Raw genomic sequence first — 9,917 nt, 5'->3', positions numbered from 1 at the left:
AAGGTTTATATCCAAGGGGTGGTTGGGGTTTATTGCTCACGTAATGGCACTCAGGGATGAAACAGGGTCAGATGATGATGATGATGATGATTACTATTACCATTACCAGCCGCGATGGCCAAGCTGGTATTGTTTTCCATTTGTCTGTCTGTGTGTATGTCTGTGTGTCTTTTACTACGATAACTTCGCAACCGCTCAAGATATCATCACAAAATTGTACACATGTGTAGTAGGGATGAAAATCTACGAATTCGAAACTGGTGAAGGTAGGTCAAGGTCAAGGTCATATTCCGAGCCGCGCTAGACATGTATCGGCTGGTGTGATTCCCCCCTTGGGTGGCCTCTGGTTATTATTATTATTATTATTATTATTATTATTATTATTTCTAGCCTGGTCTATCTGTCTATCTGTCTACCTGCCTACCTACCTATCTATATATCTTTATCTACCGGCATCTATCTGTCTATCTATATGTCTGTCTTTCTATCAATCAATTACGGGTATCACTACATAAGGTGAGTGGATGGTATATACTAGACAGACTGATAGATACACGGATAGACGGAGAGAGAGAATCAGTGTCAAAACATTCACGTTATCGAGTTGACCTATTTATGTATGTATGTGTCTGTCCATCTATCCAATATATCTACCACTACATCAGGTGAGTGGATGGTATGTACCAGAGAGAGAGAATCAGTGTCAAAACATTCACGTTATCGAGTTGACCTATTTATGTATGTATGTGTCTGTCCATCTATCCAATATATCTACCACTACATCAGGTGAGTGGATGGTATGTACCAGAGAGAGAGAATCAGTGTCAAAACATTCACGTTATCGAGTTGACCTATTTATGTATGTATGTGTCTGTCCATCTATCCAATATATCTACCACTACATCAGGTGAGTGGATGGTATGTACCAGAGAGAGAGAGAGAGAGAGAGAGAGAGAGAGAGAGAGAGAGAGAGAGAGAGAACTACTGATGTCTTTTAATCTGGTTTTGCATCTATCTATCCAATAAAGCTATAGTTACATCAGGTGAGTGGATGGTATATACTAGTTGGACAAACAGATAAAGAAAAATACTGATGTCTTTAATATACTTTTGCATCTATCTATCTACCCAGTAAATCTATCACTACAGCAAGTAAGTGGATGGTATGTACTAGATAGACAGACATGCTTATAGACTGATACAGAAAATAATGTTGAGGCCTTTTATCTATTTTGCATCTATCTGTCTACCTATATAATAAATCTATCACTACATCCGGTGAGTAGATAGCACGTACTAGACAGAAAAATACATTGATATCTTTAATTCATTTTTGCATCTATCTATATATCTATCTATCCAATAAATCTATCACTACATCAGGTGAGTGGATGGTACGTACTGGTGTTGGTGGATATCTCTATATAAATCAAGTGCATCTGTCTATTTATCTGTCTATCTACAAACTTCATCTACAGTATTTACCTATCTATCCAATTAATCTATAACTTTATCAGGTGAGTGGATGGTATGTACTAGATAGACAGAGAGTGAAAAAATTTAACATCCGTAATTCAACAAATTCAAAAGTAATCTATCTATTTTTGCATCTACCTACCTGTCTATCTAAAAAATATCCCAACATCAGGTGAGTGGATGGAACGTACTATGAAAAAAAAAAAAATAGAGATGGATGGACAGACAGACAGACAGGCAGACAGCCAGAGATCCATTTTTATCGATAATTTATTGAAAAAGTGTATTTATGTATTTATCTGTCTATATATTTATCTATCCAGTAAATCTATCACTACATTAAGTGAATGGATAGTACGTACTAGATAGACAGATAGACAGACAAACAGATAGATAGAGAATTGCTATTTATCATGTTTTAACCTATTTTTGGGTCTATTAATCTATCCAATTCAAATATCGCTACATCAGGTGTGTGGATGGTACGTAATAAATAGACAGACAGACAGACATAAAGAAAAAATATTGCTGTCTTTTAATATATTTTTACATATCTGTCTATCCAATAAATCTATCATTACATCAGATAGATAGACAGATAGATAGACGGATAGACATGGATGGACAAAGAAAACTCAAATCATTCTTACTCATCAGATTGAAGGTTGATCTATTTTTGCGTCTATCTATCCGATAAATCTATCACTACATCAGGTGAGTGGATGGTAGCTACGACAGACTGAAAGGAAAAAATATATATATTTTTTTTTACAATTTCAAAATTAATCTATCTAGCCTACACTTCCACCTGTCTATCTGTCCAATAAATCTATCACTACATCGGGTGAGTGGATGGTATGTAGTGGGCAAAATGCGTGTCCACATTCGTCTTGGTTGGTTGGCTGAAAAATGACTTAGGCGTATGTATCTATCTTTGATTATCGATAGATTAAAGGTGAACTGATGACCTGTTTGTAGGTCATGTGGAAAGATTAGATGATGATAATAATAATAATAATAATAATAATAGTAGTAGTAGTAGTAGTGGTAGTAGTAGTAGTAGTAGTAGTAGTAGCAGCAGCAGCAGTTGTAGCAAATAATAAAAAATAACAATAATAGCTATAATAATAATAATAATAATAATAATAATAATAATAATAATAGTAGTAGTAGTAGTGGTAGCAAATAATATAATACTACTACTACTACTACTAATAATAATAATAATAATACATTTCAACTCACCCTGTGTCCATACCAGGCATAGTTTCCTTTTTCCGGCACTTGTGCCACTTGCCTCGCCTCCACAGTAATCCAGTCTGTCCATTCATCACGGCAAACACAATCGCTAACGTCCAATAAAAGGGATTTAATCCCCGAGCTAGGCAACTATGGCCATATAGCCCCGCTAGGTTACAGGAGCGCGCTACCACTCCCGGCACGGCAGTCCCGGGCGAGGCTCGAACTCGCAATCCCCCGATCACGACTCCGATGCTCTACCACTGAGCCACAGTGCCCCCAACGTCCAATAAAAGGAAAACGCAAAGTTAGTACGAGCTGTTCACACCAACGTCCTCCCACTTCCTGACCCGCGGGGTGACTGACTGCCCGATGGTCTGCAACGCTGCGTCTCAAGGGTCACGTGACCAAGGCAACATTGTGCCTGACATTCCTCCAGTTAAATTTATGACGATTAAAACCAATATTACACGAATTTTTTACCCATGTTTTAAATCAGTAAGTGATACAACAGATTTTACTTGATAGGATCATAATGGAAAGAAAAAAATAAAGTAGAAAATATCACCATCGTAGTGTACGTTGGTCGTTTCTTTTAAAAGACTGCATCTCCGGCAGCTGCCTTCAGGTGTACCATCACTCAACATTGGCAACGCTGATTTACTTTTTAAATCTTTGAATGTTTACAGGTAATGTCTTGATTATTTCTGACCTGCTTGTAATAAACAATGGTAGAGTTTATTTATCTTTAGGGAGATTATTGGGTCTGTGAACCTTATTTACCGTAGTTCAGAGGCTAATTAAGACGATGCTACGGCCCTGCATCCTCACCACAGCATTCCCTCGAAACTGGCGCCATTTCTGCATCATCTTGTTACTGTTTAACAAACAAGATGTAAATAGGGCAAAATAAGCCAAATGATGAGAATTCTGAGGTTATACTTGACAGAAATGCAAGAAAATGCTTACGGGACACCCAGATTAAACAAATACGTCCAACAAAATGACTACTAAAAGCAAAACACATCTCAGGAAGTTGCCGTTAACGGTCAGCGCCTGCAACTTGGCGCCGCTGTCCTTGCAATGTGTCCTTGAAATGTTTGGACGGTTAAAGGCAGTTGTGGCAGTGTTGGCGCGTCCTTTGCAATAGGTCAGTGATAATAGAGGTTGCACTTAACCCTTTCCAACGGCCATACCACGTTGAGTACACCGCTTCCCGTCCGATCAGCGAAGTTAAGCAACGTCGGGTCTGGTTATTACTTGGATGGGTGACCGCCTGGGAACACCAGATGCTGTTGGCATAACGTTCTCCCTACGTGTCAAGTGGGATTGGTGGAGGATTAGTGCACCTCCCTGTAAAACAATTAACTCTAAGCCTTGGCCACCCCGTTTGGGATACAGGGCGTCTGGCAGTGAATGAAACTTAACCCTTTCCCTGCTGCTGCACAAGGCGTCTGTTGTCATCTGATGCAACTGGCCAATTTGACATCTGCAATACTGAGTCCTGCTGCCATAACATTCAACCAGCTTTAGTTATCAGGTAGCAATGAGTCTCCTTGGTTACTAGTCAAACCCCACCTCAAATATAACTTACTTGCCCATCCACTGCAACTACTACCAAATATTATCAAGACTACTACTACTACTACTACTACTACCACCACCACCACCAACGCTGCTACTACAACTACTACTACTACTACTACTACCACCACCACCACTACGTTGGACTTAGCGTGTATAAATCTCACCAGGATGTTGTTGTTGTTCTTACCCCTACCTAGTGTGTGTGGCCGACCAGACCCGTCGACCACAGGTAAGTAAGTGCTTCTGTGGGGCCGCTACAGGTACAGTACGTGTGGGCAACCGGCGCCTCCTTGTGGTGGACACCGCCTCACCAGGGTCCTTCCCACGGCGAGGTGCAAGGAAATAGAAGAGGTTTGTGGGCTGGGTGGCCGCCGCAGATGTTTGCCTGCGCCGGTGAGGTAAGCCAGTGTAAAGGCAAGTAAAGCCAGACTAGCGGTAAGCCATTTAAGGCCAGGGAAATGAGCCACAACCAATGTATAGCCAAGTATAGCCACAGCAACCCATAGAAGGCCAGGGAACCTATGTGTTTTGTGTGGGTTAGTCTGCCCTCAGCATATTGCCCACACTGACTGATAGATTACAAGATAGACACATAGACACAGGTAGATAGACAGATAGATTGATACAGATAGATAGATAGATTGATTGACTGATAGGCAGGTAGATAGATAGATAGATACACTGAGAAAGACAATGACGAACAGACAAATGACTTAGATAGACACAGATAGATAGATAGACAGATGGAGACATAGATCAATAGACAGACAGACAGATAGGTAGATAGATAGATACAGACAGGAATACGGGGAGATAGATAGACAGATAAATAGATAGAGTCCAGACACCCTTGGTCCCGGAAAGTAGATAGACAGACACAGAGATTGATGTAGTTACCCTGATAGATAGATAGATAGATAAATGGATAGATAGATAGACAGATAGATAGACAGACAGAAATAGACAGATATATATATATATAGATAGACAGGTAGGTAGACAGATAGATAGATAGATAGATAGACAGAAAATAGATAGACAGACAGAAATAGATAGACAGATAAGCAGACAGATAGATAGAGAAATGGATAGACAGATATACAGACAGAGATAGATAGAGATGGATAGACACCGGTACCTAATTACCAACATTTTCATCCCAGACAGATAGATAGAAATAGATAGATAGATATAGAGACAGGTAGATAGATACTGATTCAAAATACATCTTCATCCGGGAAACTAAATTGATAGATAGATAGATAGACAGACAGACAGACAGACAGTTACCCAGATAGATAGCTAGATATAGACAGACAGTTAACCAGACAGATAGATAGATGGATAGATACACATAGATAGAGGGATAGATAGTTACCCAGATGCACTGACTGATAGATAGATAGATAGACAGACGCAGACAGATAGATACATATAGATAAATAGATAAACAAACAGACAGTTACCTAGATAGATGGATAGATACAAAGAGATAGATGGATAGATAGTTACCCAGATGCACTGACTGATAGATAGATAGATAGACAGATCCTTAAACTGAGATAGAGGGATCGATAGTTACCCAGATAGATATAGACACATAGATAGATAGATGGATAGATAGACTGATAGATACACATATGGAGATAGATAGATGTATAGTTACCATACATACATACATACACACATACATACATACATACATACACACATACATACATACATACATACATACACACACACATACATACATACATACATACATACATACACCAATACAGATAGCTGTATAGTTAGCCTTATATAGATAGATAAATAGATAGGAAGGTAGATAGATAGATGCACAGAGATAGATGGATAGATAGTTACCCAGATAGACAGATAGATAAACAGATGGATGGATAGATACTGATTACACACACATTTTACCCAGGTGACAGATAGACAGATAGATAGACAGACAGATAGATAGACAGACAGATAGATAGATAGATAGACAGATAGATAGACAGACAGATAAATAGATAGATAGATAGACAGACAGATAGATAAATAGAGATAGATAAATAGACAGATAGATAGATAGACAGATAATAGATAGGCTAATAGATAGACACAGACAGATAGACAGATAGATAAATAAATAGATAGATAGACAGACAGATAGATAGATAAATAGATAGATAGACAGATAGACAGACAGACAGATAGATACAGATAGATAAATATAGATAGATAGATAGACAGACTGATAGATAGACAGACAGACAGATAGGCAGACAGATAGACAGAGAGACAGATAAATAGTTCGATAGATAGACAGATAGACAGTAGACAGACAGACAGACAGATAGATAAACAGACAGTAGATAGACAGACAGATAACAGATAGATAGACAGATAGACAGACAGATAGATAGATAGATAGACAGACAGTAGATAAACAGATAGATAAATACTGATAGATAGGTAGAGATAGATAGACAGGTAAATAGATAGATAGATAGATAGACAGTAGATAGACAGACAGATAGATAGATAGATGAATAGATAGATAGATAGAGACAGACAGAAGATAGATAGACAGACAGATAGATAGATAGACAGACAGATAGACAGACAGACAGACCCACAAAGCTGGTCAGCCAGCTAGCCATAGATATAGATAGATAGACAAATTGATAGATGGATAGATAGTTAGCCAGACACAGATAGATATAGATAGACAGATAGATGGAGGCAGAGATAGATATACAGCTGTACAAATAGATACAAACAGACAGACAGACAGATAGACATAGATAGATAGACAGATAGATATATACTTATTCCCTGCACTCAGCCAGGGTAGGCAATCCAGCATTCTTGTAGCTGCAATGTGCCACGGGATTATTATTATTATTATTATTATTATTATTATTAGCATTATTATTATTGTTATTATTATTATCATTATTATTATTATTATTATTATTATTATTATTATTGACAACTGGACCAGATAGACAGATAGATATAGATAGATAAACAGATAGATAGAGCTACTTTTAAAACATTACTCCCATACTTAATGCTGTTACCTAAGGCAGTTGTGTGAGTCTCCTTGGTTACTAGTCTGAAGATAGATAGATAGATAGACAGATGGATAGATAGACAGATAAATACAAAGAGGAGTTGCATTTAAACCTAACAAAACTCATAACTGACTTACTTATTTTTATACTAGAGTCTCCTTGGTTACTAGTCTTAATAGATAGATAGATAGATAGACAGAAGTAGGTAGGTAAACAGACATATAAATAGATAGATAGACACAGGTAGGTAGGTAGGAAGGTAGGTAGGTAGGTAGGTAAGAAGGTAGGTAGGTAGGAAGGTAGGTAGGTAGGTAGGTAGGAAGGTAGGTAGGTAAGAAGGTAGGTAGGTAGGTAGGAGGGTAGGTAGGTAGTAAGGTCGGTAGGTAGGTAGGTAGGAAGGTAGGTAGGTGAGCAGGTAGGTAGGTAGGTAAGAAGGTAGGTAGGTAGGTAGGAAGGTAGGTAGGTAGTAAGGTCGGTAGGTAGGTAGGTAAGAAGGTAAGTAGACAACTATTTATTTATTAATCTATCTCTATCTATCTATCTATCTGTCTATCTACCTATCTATCTATCTATCTATCTATCTACTACCAACCTGTATATCTATCTGTCGATCTATCTATGTCTATCTATCTATCTACCTGCCTACTTACCTGTCTATATATCTATCTACCTACCTATCTATCTATCTATTTGTCTATCTACTTTTCTATCTATCTACCTATCTATCTATCTATCAGAGTATCCATCTATCTATCTATCTTCCTCTCTCTCTCTGTCTATCTACCTATCTATCTATTTCTTACTTTCCATTCAAATGTGCCTCCCTTCCCTCCTGTCACCCAGTTTATTACAAGTGCTGAGTCTATCTACCTGTGTATCTATCTGCAGCTTTCTGTCTACCGTCTATCTATTTGGAGCCATCTATCCGTCTATCTATCTATCTATTTCTTACTTTCTATTAATATTTCCCATCCATGTCACCAGCTTCCTTTGCCTCCTGGTGAGTTTATCTATCTCTATCTATCTGGACCTATTTATCTATCTGTGTATCTATCTGGACCTATTTATCTATCTGTGTATCTATCTGGACCTATTTATCTATCTGTGTATCTATCCATCACGTCACCACCTCCCTTACCACATTTATTGCAGCTTTATATCTATCTGTCTATCTATCAGTCTATCTATCTATCTCCTATCTATTTATCTATCTATCTGGAATCTTTTATCTATCTATCTGCAGCTATTTATCTATCTATGGATTTAAGTCCTACCTTCTTATAAAATTTCCATTCCAATTTTTCTCTTCCTATCCACTATAAATGTTGACTATCTGTCTATCTGTCTGTCTATTTATCTATCTAGTATCTGTATATCTTCTCATATCTGTCTATCTTTCTATCTATCTACTTATCTATCTATCAATCTATCTTTCAAATGTCCTTGTCATGCCGTCAGTTCCCTCGCCTCCTGTCTATTTTTTTTATGTGTCTGACTCATGGCATAGGCTACACATCCTGCTGCCAAGGCCCAGTAGTCCTCCTACATACCATACACCTCTACATGTCACCACTTCGGCACTAACACCCACCGTCCATATTGAATACATGCTAGGGCTGTCTCATACAGGACTGGTGTATTGGTATTAGCGGGGGTATTTTTATGGCACTAACACCCACCGTCCATACTGAATACATGCTAAGGCTGTCTCATACAGGACTGGTGTATTGGTATTAGCGGGGGTATTTTTATGGCGCTAACACCCACCATCCATATTGAATACATGCTAGGGCTGTCTCATACTGGACTGGTGTATTGGTATTAGTGGGGGTATTTTTATGGCACTAACACCCACCGTCCATATTGAATACATGCTAGGGCTGTCTCATACAGGACTGGTGTATTGGTATTAGCGAGGGTATTTTTATGGCACTAACACCCACCGTCCATATTGAATACATGCTAGGGCTGTCTCATACAGGACTGGTGTATTGGTATTAGCGGGGGTATTTTTATGGCACTAACACCCACCGTCCATATTGAATACATGCTAGGGCTGTCTCATACAGGACTGGTGTATTGGTATTAGCGGGGGTATTTTTATGGCACTAACACCCACCGTCCATATTGAATACATGCTAGGGCTGTCTCATACAGGACTGGTGTATTGGTATTAGCGGGGGTATTTTTATGGCACTAACACCCACCGTCCATATTGAATACATGCTAGGGCTGTCTCATACAGGACTGGTGTATTGGTATTAGCGGGGGTATTTTTACAACAGGTCGGCGGGTCTTCTGGTAGATCAGTAAAGTCTGTTTTTATTAAATTCAAATCCTTAAACTGTTCCCTGCCCCAGCGGGGATTTGAACCCGGGTCCGGTAAGACTGCAGGCCACCTCTCTACCCACTGAGCCAGCGCCTCCCCCTACAGGTAGATAGAATAGGACAGTAGGCAGACATGCAGAGAGTATCAGTATTAATGCCTTCTGATTAAATTCTTTTCTGGCAACTATCTTTATGTAACTATCTTATAAATGT

General features: G+C 38.7%; 1 non-coding gene across 1 annotated transcript; it reads left to right on the top strand.

Moving 5' to 3' along the window:
* Positions 1-3,897: 3,897 nt before the first annotated feature.
* Positions 3,898-4,016, top strand: LOC145389787 (5S ribosomal RNA). The gene has a single exon (XR_013895534.1). It is a non-coding gene; the product is annotated as a 5S ribosomal RNA (ribosomal RNA).
* Positions 4,017-9,917: the final 5,901 nt, after the last annotated feature.

Source organism: Coenobita brevimanus, unplaced genomic scaffold (genome assembly GCF_032717465.1).
Source record: "Coenobita brevimanus isolate Jiangsu-jjx unplaced genomic scaffold, ASM3271746v2 jjx.HiC_scaffold_2083, whole genome shotgun sequence".
NCBI lineage: Eukaryota > Metazoa > Arthropoda > Malacostraca > Decapoda > Coenobitidae > Coenobita > Coenobita brevimanus.
The sequence above is the reverse complement of the archived record's forward strand: the minus strand, read 5'-3'. Positions and strand labels throughout refer to the sequence as shown.